Below are 11,663 nucleotides of genomic sequence, written 5' to 3' on the forward strand. Positions count from 1 at the left end.
AAACTATATCTTCATCATAAATAAGTATTGACTACTGTTTCAAGATTCTATATCTTTTATCCAAAATGACGGAGATAACTGAAACATTGTATGAATGAAATGAAAACAGAATGCGATTATAATGAGCAATACAATCTACAGATAGTTATATAGTCATAATCCTCTAAATGCGCTTTTTTACGAAAGCATGTATAAGTAGGTTCAGGTTTATAAGTAAGTTTGGATCTGGTTAACGTATTTCTGTTCATCATAGGGTCCAATTCGCAATAAACATTTTGCTTCTCGTGCTTTTGTTTCGAGTTTTATATCACATTCATATTTAAAGACGAAACAGATAAAAATCATATGTTATTTGTATTTTGGTGGTGGTGGTGGTGGTGGTGGTGGTGGCGGTGGTGGTGGTGGTGGCGGTGGTGGTGGTGGTGGTGGTGGTGGTGGTGGTGGTGGTGGTGGTGGTGGTGGTGGTGGTGGTGGTGGTGGTGGTGGTGGTGGTGGTTGTGGTGGTGTGGCGGTGGCGGTGTCGGTGGTGGTAAATTAATTTTTTAGTTATGAAATCAATTCAAAGTGACAGTATTCAGCTGTCGAACGCCGTCTCTTGTAGAAACAGCTGAACGAATAAACATTAAACTTCTATTCTATGGCGGCGCACTACGTTGTTTCAGTGGTCACTTTCCGCTTGTCGGTAGTGGCTGTTGAGGTCAGCGTGCGTTGAGGTTGACCGGCTTTATCAACGAAATGACGTGCCATACATATGGAATGAGTGATGTATTGGACGTCATCATTGATGACGTTCAATCGAACGAATGATAAAGGGGGCTAAGTTTCGTTAAGGTGGCGAGAATCACTGCGATTTGGGTTTCTTGAAAACTGGCTCAGCACGTTTGCTGAAATTTGACATGTATATGGACAAGAATGCGATCTACCTGTTGGCGTAGGCGTTATACCTGGGACAAATCTAGTTTTTGATGAAATCACGAAAAAAAATCGCAAGTTTTACATAACCGGATATACAAAATGCGTTATGTGGATATACCGATACCCTACCGAAATATCCGAAATCAAACTTTCATAAAAACAATGTTTCATTAGTTATTTCAGTGTATTTCGCAACAATCTATATTAAAATACGCAGTTTTTCGATAAATAATCAATATTAATGGGGATTTCGTGGGATCTCGTGGATTTCTGGGGATTTTGGTAATTACGGGAAATTCGGTATTTCTTCACACCCGTCAAAATGGTCGACTTCGTCAGAATGAACGCTTAGAAAGTATTTACAAAAAAACATCATCTCAAACGATGTAAAGTGAACGCTACTTATCTGTTTTGTAGATAAGTATACGATCCATTGGAAAACACTTACATTTGACATAAAAAAACGCCAGTGGATATGGAAATCTTCATCGTTTGAAATAGCAGACGGCGTCGACCAAAGGCGAAAAGAACGCGAGAAAGTATTAACAAAATAACATAATTAAAAATGATGTCAAGTGAACGCTAATTCGCTGTTTTGTAGATAAGTATACGATCTATTGAAAAACCATAACATTTGACATAAAACACCCGTGGATATGCAAATCTTCTGCGTACCAAATAGCAGACATCATGCGGCGTCTAATCTGAGTCTACGCTGTTTGCCAAGGCCGATAGTATAATGAATGGAAATTCACAAACTCAGCAACTGGCAAGCATATATGCATTAGTAGATTGTTTCGTGATTATTTAGAAACGACTACATAATTCTTTTGGTTCAGCCAGTGCAACTTAACAGAAATAAGTATAATAGTTTCTACACCTGACAACAATGTGCCAACTTTATACAAGGTAAGTTGTTTACATTATTTAAAATATTTCAAGCTTACAGTATACAACAATAAACAGCTGGTACAATGTAATGTCATCGTTTTAATTTTAATAAGCCCGTGGTTAATTACAATTGATTATATTTTAAAAAGGGATTTTCCACAGAATCCCTTTTACAATGGCCATTTTCAAAGAAATTTCTTTAGAATAAACCCAAATTTTTCTCAGTTTTTATAAGAAAGTACAAAAAATGTTACGCTGGCAGTACAACCCTTCTTACATTCAGACAGGAAAATTGAACTGAAATGTTACACTGGCGGTACAAACTCCCAAAGGTTTATTATCACATCATAACATAATTCAATATTATGCTGGCAGTACAACCTATCAAAATTTCATAATCACTTCCAGAGAAAATATAAACTAAAATGTTACGCTGGCGGTACAAACTCCCAAAGGTTCATTATAATATCATCATATAAATGATAAATGAACTTAAAAATGTTACACTGGCGGTTCAACCTTCCAAATGCCTTTATAAAATCAACACATAATTCATTCTACTAAAAAATTCAACTTAAAATGTTACGCTGGCGGTACAAACTCTCCAATTTTATAATCACTTCAACAGAAAAATTTAACTGAAAACGTTTGCTTGCAGTCCAAACTCCCCAAGGTTCAGTATAACATCAACAAATAATTCAACTTAAATGTTACGCTGGCGGTACAAACACCCAAATGTTCATTATAACATCACCAAATAAATAATTTCATTTAAAAAAAAGTTACGCTGGCGGTAGAAACTTCCAAAGGTTCATAACATCACCAAATGAATCATTCCACTTAAAATGTTACGCTGGCGGTACAAACTCACAAATTCATAATCACTTTGACAGAAAAATAAAACTAAAATGTTACGCCGGCGGTACAAACTCCAGGTTCATAATCACATAGACAGATAATTCTTTGAAAATGTTACGCTGGCGGTACAAACTCACAAAGGTTCATTATAGCATCACCAAATAAATCATTTCACTTTAAATGTTACGCTGGCGGTACAAACTCACAAAATTCATAATCACTTTGACAGAAAAATAAAACTAAAATGTTACGCCGGCGGTACAAACTCCCCAAGGTTCATAATCACATAGACAGATAATTCTTTGAAAATGTTACGCTGGCGGTACAAACTCATAAAGGTTCATTATAACATCACCAAATAAATCATTCCACTTTAAATGTTACGCTGGCGTTACAAACTCACAAAATTCATAATCACTTTGACAGAAAAATAAAAATGTTACGCCGGCGGTACAAACTCCCCAAGGTTCATAATCACATAGACAGATAATTCTTTGAAAATGTTACGCTGGCGGTACAAACTCACAAAGGTTCATTATAACATCACCAAATAAATCATTCCACTTTAAATGTTACGCTGGCGGTACAAACTCACAAAATTCATAAAAATCTGTCTATTTTAAAAATGGAATGTCCATGAATCCCAATTAAAAGGGGTGTTTTACAGGGTTTTTTTGCGATAATTTTGACATGCTAATTTTTTGAAAACAAAAAAAAATGTTACGCCAGCTAAACAAAATTCATTACATTTTAACTCAAAGGTGAATCGCTTGCATTCCTAATGATTTCTTATTTCCAGACCAAAACTGTAAATGTTATGCCAGTGTGACAAAATTCCAAACATTTCAACTCAAAGTGAATCACTTGCATTTCGAATGATTTCTTATTTACAGACTAAAACATAAGATGTTATGCCAGCGTAACAAAATTCCAAACATTTTAAATTAAAAGTAAATTACTTGCATTTCAAATAATTACTTATTTACAGACCCAATCTCAAATGTTAAGACGGCATAACAAAATAAGTAATATTTCCACAGAAAGTGCATTGCTCTCAAGTTTCCTATCATTGCTTTTTACAGACCCAAATTCAAAATAATATGCCAGCTTAACAAAAATCCAAACATTTCAACTCATAAGTTAATCTCTTGTATTTCCAATAATTTCATATTCACAGACCCAAACCTAAATGCTATACAAGCGTAACAAATTCATAACATTTCTACAGAAAGTGAATGGCTGATAAATGTCCAAACATTTCCTATTTACAGACAAAAATTTAAAATGTTATGCCGGCGTGACAAAATTTAAAACATTCCAACTCATAAGCGAATCTCTGGCATTTCCAATAATTTCTTATTTACAGACCAAAATCAAATATTACGCCGGCATAACAAAATTCATAATATTTCAACTCAAAATTGTATCTCATTAACAAATATATAATCATAATACACAAAAATAGTTGTTCTTGAAGTGTAAAGCTATAAACATATGGTTGTAGTTCATGGGATTTTGTTTTATAAATTAATATTCTATTTAAAAAAAAACTTCAGAGTTTGTCTGATGTATTGAACATTAAACATCTAAAAACCCATCAAAAATGCAAATATAGCATACATAATTTATCATATTCACAAAACAGCTGTACATGTGTGTCCAAATTATAATCCAGACGTGTTTCTTGCTCACATAATATCCAGGCAGCAGTAACAGTCGTGCATACAGTCACACCTAAAACACAATTATGTACTTGTACATTATATATTCATTAACATGTGTAATTAAAGGTCTAATTGTAGTACCGCAATAGTGTCCTTTTGGTACATAAATTGTTATATACATACATTTATTTTTAAATATTATTTTGCAATTTATAACAGTGTCAATGTGCAAAACAAACCAATCAGAATACCCAATTTCAATATATTTTTCTTAAAATAACATTTACATAGTGAGGTTATAAGAATACTTTAAATTATTCCTGATAATGAATCAGAAACATTTGAATCATTTGAAACTTATTAAAGTTTCTTTAACTTTAGCTAAAACACACCCATACCATATGCATTTGCCAAGATAATTCTTAATAATCTATTTATGAAGTGAAAACACCAGTTGGAAACACATTTTCCCCATACACAGGTGGTAGTAGAGAAGTATGGCCATGTTCAATGTAAACAAAATCAGCTAACAGTACTCAATTATTTTATTGCAATATATACACATTTATAGAGCTTGACCCCATGTTTATAAGAAAATAAATAATTTAATAGAATAAGATAAACACACTTTTCTAGTTGTATAGGTAGTTAATATGGCAATATGTCAGGTTTCTAATTTCTTTCAAGGGGCCTTTTAAAGTTTTGGTAAATTGACAAAATAAAAATGTTTCAGATTCGCATATTTTCATGGTAGTTATGATATTTGACAGGAAACAGTAATACTGAACATTTAGCATGCTCTAAAATATCCATCATATGCATCTTTTGATGATTTAAAAACTTGAAAATTATAAAGCGTTGCAACGTGTAACGATTGAATGGATAGCCTATTGGTCTAAGCGATAAGACTTTTACACCAGGGGTCAGTGGTTCAAGCCATGTTCAGAGTTACTTGTTTTCTTTTTTAAATTTCATTCTTGTTGTTTTGACAGGAGCTTTTTAGATCCAATTTTCACATTTATCAATATAAAGCATTTAATGACAAACTTCAATACATGCCAAAATCTGTGAAAAGGCCTCTTTAATATTAAATACAAGTCATCAACCAAGATTTTCACAAATCATATCTAAGTCAGAACTTATGCTAATAAGTACACACCTGCATGTCGTCACCTTCAATGAATTGGCCATATCTTTCTGCATTTTTATCAACTGAAAGAAAAGTAAAAACATAAGAAGCATAATCCTCTTGAATGAAATGGCTGTCTGTTGCTGATGAGTGGGGGATCAAAAATCTTCCTATATTTTTCTACACACAAGATAAGTGTTATATAAAATCAAGTAGACATTTCCATCAATTTAATTAGCATCAACATAAAATATACTCATACACTATACTAGCTGATGATATTTTACTTTTAATACAAACTGAGGACAATTATGTTTACAATTCACCACTACAAATTAAAGTTATTGAAAATGGTATAACATTGACTGTATTTATCTACTTATACAAAAAAACTAAAGAGTTTTTTAGGAACATACCTTTTTGTTTCTTAGATATTGTTTGGCCCAAACATTCTTCGGGAGCATTACACTTGTTTATCTGCACCTTTAAATAAATAGTGCATTGTTTATTAAATTGTGTCATTAAACAAAACTCATGACTTAGACACTCAGTGCCAATAAACTAATTGCCCAACTCGTAACTATATTTTTTTGATCTGGTCATAGTCTTATTGTGCCATCAATATACTGGTATCGCTGCAGCGTTATTTTTAAGCACGTGTATCAGCAATTCTTACACCTTAATAATCTACTAAAGAACAAGCGCTGCTTCAAAAAATACATTTGAGTCAATACACGCAGACAAAATATCAGCAAGCTATCAGTACACTCTATTTTTAGACTTGTTTTTTTAGAAAGATAATGTCTGCTCCAGTAGTTTACATTGGATATGTTGTTTGTTCATATGGTTATGTATAACCATATAACCAACATAATGTTGTTAGTGTTTGTTCATATAATTATGTATCTTTAAATCATTTTGCTATTTCAGTGTGTGTTTTATGGACCCCATTGGAAATTATCTTTCAGCTTAATGGGTTATCCATAGGTCATAAGCATTCATGCTCATATGAATCTACTTAAGTTACAAAACTCCCGTATAGACGATTAAATTGTTATTGTTTACATTGGGGATTTTCCGCGCATGCGCACTGACTGGTTGGCAAAAACACTGGTTACAGTAATGTAAAACATGTATATAAGACTTTTGTATAGTCAATAAAACGATAAAATAATCCGAAATAAACATCAAATCACTTAAATAATCGCGCAAATAGATTATATTTAGTAACAATATTTTTTTATTCACAAATATATTTTCGTCTTTATAAAAATACGAATTAGTTATAAGCATCAGAGTAAACGTGATCGGAAGACTAAATACAGCAAAAAAAACAAACAAGAGCTTGTCACAGTAGTGCCAAATCCCCGCCGAAATGTGTTTGCTTGTATGACAACATTTGTTTAAGAGAGTAGAATAATATTTGTAAAAACAAATAAAGGGAGATAATTCATTATGCTCCGGACAAAAATTTACTTTGAAATTAAATAAAGGGATATAATTCAAACACTAAGGTAGATAGAGTTATGGTTCTTAGTCACTGCACTTCTCCTACTTGCCATCTGTTTAAGTTTGAAGTTTCAAGTAAATCCCTTCAGTAGATTTAGAGTTATGCTCCGGACAAAAATTTACTTTAACATTATATAAAAGGGGAGATAATTCAAAAACTAAGGTAGATAGAGTTATGGTTCTTGGTAACCGCACTTCTCCTAGTTGCCATATGTTTATATTTCAAGTTTCAAGTAAATCCCTTTAGTACATTTAGAGTTATGCTCCGGACAAAATTTACTTTAAAGTTATATAAAAGGGGATATTATTCAAAAACTAAGGTAGATAGAGTTATGGTTCTTAGTCACTGACTTTTCCTACTTGCCATCTGTTTATATTTCAAGTTTCAAGTAAATCCCTTCAGTACATTTAGAGTTATGCTCCGGACAACAATTTACTTTAAAATTATATAAAAGTGGAGATAATTCAAAAACTAAGGTAGATAGAGTTATGGTTCTTAGTCACTGCACTTCTCCTAGTTGCCATCTGTTTATATTTCAAGTTTCAAGTAAATCCCTTCAGTAGATTTAGAGTTATGCTCCGAAAAAAAAAGTACTTTAAAATTATATAAAAGGGGAGATAATTAAAAACCTAAGGTAGATAGAGTTGTGATTCTTGGTCACTGCACTTCTCCTAGTTGCCATCTGTTTATATTTCAAGTTTCAAGTAAATCTCTTCAGTAGATTTAGAGTTATGCTCCGGACAAAACTTTATTTTAAAATCATATAAAAGGGGAGATAATTCAAAAACTAAGGTAGATAGAGTTGTGGTTCTAGGTCACTGCACTTTTCCTAGTTGCCATTTGTTTATATTTCAAGTTTCAAGTAAATCCCTTCAGTAGATTTAGAGTTTTGCTCAGGACAAAATTTTAATTTAAAATTATATAAAAAGGGAAATAATTCAAAAAGTAAGGTAAATAGAGTTATGGTTCTTGGTCACTGCACTTCTCCTAGTTGCCATCTGTTTATAGTCTAAGTTTAAAGTAAATCCATTGAATAGATTTGGAGTTATGCTCCGGACAAAGTTTCAGCCGGACAGACAGACGGACAGACAGGACCAATTACTATATCCCCTCTGAAAAAAATTTTGGCGGGGATAATAAATAAGCCGTCATCTTTGTTATAGTAAGACTTTTATAAATGATATTTCAACAAGGGACAAAATTGTCACAAAACCAGGTTTTCATTGTGAAAAAAAAATCTGATAAAGGGAGAAAACTCAAACTGAACTTTTGAAATGACCAAAAAAAATTAACCCCCTTTGTAATTTTTTTTTTTTTTTAAATCTATTTTTAGTCGTGGCGACCTTGACATTGGAGATATTGACGTGATTCTTTCGTGGGACACACCGTCCCATGATGGTGAACAAATGTGCCAAATGATTTTAAAATCTCACAATGAATGACATAGTTATGGCCAGGACAAGCTCATTTATGGCCATTTTTGACCTTTGAACTCAAAGTGTGACCTTGACCTTGGAGATATCGACGTAATTATTTCGCGCGACACACCGTCCAATGATGGTGAACAAATGTGCCAAATGATTTTAAAATCTGACGATGAACAACATAGTTATGGCTCGGACAAGCTCATTTATGGCCATTTTTGACCTTTGAACTCAAAGTGTGACCTTGACCTTGGAGATATCGACGTAATTATTTCGCGCGACACACCGTCCAATGATGGTGAACAAATGTGCCAAATGATTTTAAAATCTGACGATGAACAACATAGTTATGGCTCGGACAAGCTCATTTATGGCCATTTTTGACCTTTGAACTCAAAGTGTGACCTTGACCTTGGAGATATCGACGTAATTATTTCGCGCGACACACCGTCCAATAATGGTGAACAAATGTGCCAAATGATTTTAAAATCTGACAATGAACGACATAGTTATGGCCCGGACAAGCTTATTCCGCCAGCCCGCCAGCCAGCCCGCCCGCATTCGCCAATCTAATAACCAGTTTTTTCCTTCGGAAAACCTGGTTAAAAATAATGAAACATATATTTATTTGATCACATTTATAAGTGGTGTGGATATTGTTATTGTTCATCAGCGATCGAATGTGTAAGAGGTGCATTAAACCAATTATAAAACAAAACCCTAAAAAAGCGGAATACATAACATTTGTTAAATTTAATCATTTTCTTTTCCATTGAATGAATTTTCATTTCGTTTCCATTGAATGACGATATTGATTATTTTAAGCATACACATGGTAAAAACACCCTGCATATTGTGCAAATTGAACTGTCTTTGCATGTATATTGAATTTTTTAACTAAGTGATAAGGAGTGATACATGTAACAATCAAGCATTTTATGATAAATAACACTATATATTTAATTTATTTTACGCAAGTAGTTTTGATTGATTGCTTTCATGATGGTGTTTCGTGCACTGCTGTAACTTACAATGTTTACACGTAATTGCCGATTTCATTTAAAAAATGCTGGTAATCGTTCAATACATTAATTTTGTAGTAGTAAAATTGCTCAAAATTTTAAATTTATAGTTATTAAACAATGTATATTATGATTAAACTGGCTAATATATATATATATATATATATATATATATATATATATATATATATATATATATATATATATATATATATATACACTTAATCCTGCTAATCCATTTCGAAGTAATATCTTCATTTTTTTTTTAAATATGTTAACATATTTTATTAAAGCAACTGTAACATATTTTGGCTTTGAAATTTGGCTTAAATGACTGCTCAATATGCCAAGAGATGACATGAAGGTATAATAAATTGTGTTTAATTACCATAAAATCATCTGCCACATGTGGTTTATGCAGGCATCCCAAGTATAGGTCCCTGGTTTAATGACACCATGTTTACTTTGTAACTGTCTGCACAGTATCCGATCATAACGAGATAATCATGCAATTAAACACCGGGTTTAAAATGATGAAACAAACAGTGTCAAAATTGGTGTGAACAATTAAATAAAAACAATTACATTTATCAAGTGAATTTATTTAATGTGTACCATGGTAAGTTTTTACAGACTTCATGTATTAACGTTCAAATCAGAACTATGTTGCGTACATAAAATCGATCTATTTGTTGTTGTGTTCATCCTTAATTGTATTCTTTCATTAAATTAAGTTTATTCTTAAAGAATTTACATTTTCTGAGATTTTTTTAATCTAAAAATGATGTGCTAGGCAGAAATATCTTTGTGGTAACCAAATACCGAGCTTGTAGATTGTGTTCTACTCCCAAGTTTGTTTAGTAAAAACAAATAATAGCAATATAATCTTTCCTAAATGCATTTCCTTGCATGCTAATGTTTTATTTAGAAATAATTTATAAAATTATATTTGATACAGTGCATGATTATCAATAAACTCGATGATTATGATCACCATCTCTATATGCGATTATATGAACTCCATCTCTTTTTGCCAACCAGTGGGCGGAGTCTAAACTTTGCAGGTGCGCGTGACGTCACTCGTTAACTCGTCTATTGTTAAAAATATGCATACAGCAACAGCGTTTTATTTGATGCTCTTATATAATAAATATATATTGGAATTTTAAATCACCTACTAGTCTTAATTATCTGAAATCTGCGATTTATTCTATGTCTCATTTGTCATATATATGTATGTGCTAATGACCTTAAATGTAAATATATATCAGTACAAGTAACTTGAATACGTTACAAACGAATTTGTCCGAAATTACCGTAAGTCCGAAAAAGATCCTATTACATGAAGCTCTAGTTAAAACAACCTATACCGATGGTTTAAATATATGCTCGAGAGCAATTTAATATTGTATGTAATCTTTGTTAACTGCATTCCTCTTTCAAATTAATGCCTTACTTATCATGACCAGATGAGACATACAGCTTTCGGTTAACTGCTTTTCCTAAACAAAATAATAAACCGCCATTTATTTAGTTTGTTACAATCATTCTCATTGGTTATTGTAAAGCTTACTATCCAATCAAAAAACACTTTAATACGGACAATCTCGATTGAAAAAACACTGCGTTTTAATCGATTACGGCTACACTATTTTATTGTTCGTTTCCGAACGTTTATTTTTCTTACGCTGCTGTACAACGATTTTAGAGACAAGTTAACAAATTATAAACTGTATATGCATTTGGAACAACAATTTACCGTTGTCACATTCGTAGGTTCAATTTTATCATACGATGCGAATATGAAAGCGATATGGTTACACGAAAGACTTTTTAATAGACATATTTATTGATAGCTTTTTGGTAACACGCAACTTTATTTTAAACAAACATTTATAAACGGCTCTTGACTGAGGGACCTAGTATAACAAACCGATTTAGTATCTGTTTTATTCTTCTATTATATTTTTGTTCAGATTGATTTATACATGGCAAATACCAACTTCATGTGCTGAAAAAGGAACTTTCATCTTTCAATACTTGCTGAACACATTTTGTCTTTTCATACTAGACAACTGCATTACTACTACTACTCATATTACTCGAGTGAGTGCTATTGTGTGTGCGTGTGTGTGTGTGCATACGTGCGTGTGTGTATTTAGATTTATGCAATTTCCAGCTATTTAGCTCACTACTACTACCACTATACCACTACCACTACTATTACTACTACTACTACTACTACTACTA

At 32.4% G+C, this 11,663-nt stretch overlaps 2 long non-coding RNA genes across 4 annotated transcripts; both read right to left on the reverse strand.

Annotated features, from left to right (window-relative positions):
* Positions 1-2,117: 2,117 nt before the first annotated feature.
* On the reverse strand, positions 2,118-11,032 carry LOC127831854 (uncharacterized). Of its 3 annotated transcripts, none has more exons than XR_008026518.1 (5): positions 10,870-10,995; positions 9,802-9,888; positions 5,874-5,940; positions 5,488-5,540; positions 2,118-4,398 (listed from the first exon to the last, which is right to left on the reverse strand). It is a non-coding gene; the product is annotated as an uncharacterized LOC127831854 (long non-coding RNA). The 3 variants fall into 3 exon arrangements; XR_008026519.1 differs by having other exon boundaries at positions 9,802-9,853; positions 10,870-10,969; XR_008026517.1 differs by lacking the exon at positions 9,802-9,888 and having other exon boundaries at positions 10,870-11,032.
* On the reverse strand, positions 8,232-9,000 carry LOC127831862 (uncharacterized). The gene is made up of 2 exons (XR_008026527.1): positions 8,777-9,000; positions 8,232-8,452 (listed from the first exon to the last, which is right to left on the reverse strand). It is a non-coding gene; the product is annotated as an uncharacterized LOC127831862 (long non-coding RNA).
* Positions 11,033-11,663: the final 631 nt, after the last annotated feature.

Source organism: Dreissena polymorpha, chromosome 5 (assembly GCF_020536995.1).
Source record: "Dreissena polymorpha isolate Duluth1 chromosome 5, UMN_Dpol_1.0, whole genome shotgun sequence".
Taxonomy (NCBI): domain Eukaryota; kingdom Metazoa; phylum Mollusca; class Bivalvia; order Myida; family Dreissenidae; genus Dreissena; species Dreissena polymorpha.